Source organism: Camelina sativa, chromosome 3 (assembly GCF_000633955.1).
Source record: "Camelina sativa cultivar DH55 chromosome 3, Cs, whole genome shotgun sequence".
NCBI classification, from domain to species: Eukaryota; Viridiplantae; Streptophyta; class Magnoliopsida; order Brassicales; family Brassicaceae; genus Camelina; species Camelina sativa.
In genome coordinates, this window is record NC_025687.1 from 20,539,433 (window position 1) to 20,542,036 (window position 2,604).

Consider the following 2,604-nt stretch of genomic DNA (forward strand, 5'->3'; position numbering starts at 1 on the left):
TAATAAATGAATTACTTATTTTTCTATATATCTGTGAATTAATCGTGAATTCAATTTTCTGCTATATTTTTCTTAATTCGTAAATGAAGGAGAGATTTACCGAATATGAGATAAGGAAAAGGAACTACAACTCGAATATGGCCTTTTTTATTCTGACATTGTTATCCCTAAAATCAGAATAAACAAAAGACTCTGATTGCCCCGATTACTTTCGTTTAACCCCTCCCCCCCTTTATTCTCTCTCTTCTCCCTCGATCGGCTTCTTTCAGGTTCCCCGAGTACTCGTCGTCCACCTCTGGTCTTTTTCACCTTGGAAGATGATGGCAAGTTATTCTTCTTCTCTTCACCTCACACTCATCAGAACAAGGCTGCTCTTGTTGTACCCACCCGTTATCATGTTCACCGTAAGAATACTCCCACTAATTTTGCATCCGACGTGGGTTCTCCTCTTTGTGGATTCATTTGTCATCGAGACAGGGGAAGTCCAGATACAATCGTTATTTGTAACCCAGCCACGGGACAGTCTGTAACCTTACCCAAAGTGAAACTAAAGGGTATCAATACTGAGACGAGACCTTTTTTAGGGTATGATCCGATCGGCAAACAGTTAAAAGCGTTGTGCATCAAGTTCGATAAGATCCCGAATCCGTGTTATGAGCATCAAGTTTTGACGTTGGAGGATAATGGAAAACGTTTGTGGAGAACAGTCCAATGCAAACCCCATTATCCTAAATCTGATGGAATATGTATAGATGGTACTTTGCATTATTCAGCTGGGTTCAGTCCGCGGACAAGGGTTTCCATAATAGTGTGCTTTGATGTTAGGTCCGAGAAGTTTAGCTTTATCCACATAGATGAATGCATGTTGATGACTTCTTGTACTTTGATCAACTACAATGGTAAATTAGGTGCACTTCAGTTTACTTCTTTCTTACGAGAACGTCTTGGGTTTTGGGTTCTACAAGATGCTGAAAAACATATATGGTCCAGAGATATCTACATGTTGCCTCCTTTGCTGAAAAACAAATTTGAGAAAACCGAGTTAGCATTGTTGGAATGACTGTTGGAGGTGAAGTTGTGTTGGCACCGTACTGTCTGGTAGATGAATTTTACCTTTATTACTTCAACCTTGAGTGCAAGAGTCTCAAACAAGTTCATATACAAGGTTTTGAGATGTTTAAGCATACGAGAGTTTACACCTCTCTAGACTATGCTGAGAATTTGAAACTTATGTAAGTGTTCATCCCTTTTTTTAAAACTTGTTCTAGTTATTTTTTCAATTGGTTAGTGACTACTACTAAATATTCCACTCTTTTATTCGAAGGACTGAGTATGATACAGGAGTCGACACATTTACTCCGGAAAGGAGGCTGTTTCAAGTCAAGTCTGCCACTAAAGCTAGCAAGGTAACTTATTTTATTAGTTTCCCGCGAAAATATATAGCAGCAATTTAGAGGAAAGTTGAAGAAAGGGTTATGTTTTGTGGCCATTATGTATGAGTGTTAGAAAGCTAGTTTTTTTTTCATAAAAGGACAAAGCACACCTGGTGAAAGGGAAAGAGGCAAGCAGCAATACGCTACATTTTGTTCTATTCTGAGTGTTTAGTGAGTATGATTAGCTTATTGTATATTTATGTATTCTAAACCGTGTTTATCTTTCGTTGCTCACTATGCTGTCTATGCAGTTATCGGAGCCTAACTTGTCAAACAAAGAGAAAGGTATAGCCAGTTATAGCGTATTGGAAACCCACTTACGCTGCACATTTGTTGGGCATAATCATTTGAAGATGTTGAAAATATTCTGCCTTATAACAAATGATCAGCTTAACTTGACAACATCTACGACTTGTAAATTATTATTTGCAGCTTTTCATGGGAAGCAATTGCATGGGTTATTTCACAACCGAAACCATGAACGAATTCATCTGTTGACTGATGATGGGACAGCGACAAACAATACCTCCTCCAGTAAGATCTTCGATAGGATTTGCCTCCACTCTGATAATATACCTAGGCAAAGCCAAGGATTGTTATTGGAAATTTCATCATTTTCTAAATAACATTTAGCTACAATAAATTGAAATTTAATTTATCGCAAACAATAAACTATTCTTGTTACAAAAGTAATGTATGAATCTATTCATATGAACATGATGTTGCTTCTTCCGTTTATTCCCCTTCCAAAACTCCTCAATTGAAACCACTACATTCCTCCCAAAAAAGTACAAAAATTCAAGGCCTTGTAGCCAAGTTAAAGGTGATATGGTCAGATCATTGGTAATCAGATACAATGAAGATCATATAAAAACATCTAGCCCCTGTCACATTCAAAACTATTACTAGTTGTCGATTTTTATTTTTATTTTGTCGGTAAGCACTAGTTGCCGATTTGAAGAAAGATATATTGTATTTGTCTGCTTTCAAAATTTGATTCATAGTTGAGAGTTTTAAGATGATCATGTAACAGTGTCACATTATGCACTCATGTTTTTCTCTCTTTGTATTTTTTATTTTATTATCAAATTCTCTCTCTGTATTATGTTTAAAGTTCCACTGATTTACTGTGATTTATGTTTCCATATTCTAAAAAAAAAAAAAAAAAAAA

General features: G+C 36.2%; 1 pseudogene; it reads left to right on the top strand.

Moving 5' to 3' along the window:
• Window positions 236-2,059, top strand: LOC104779152 (annotated as a pseudogene).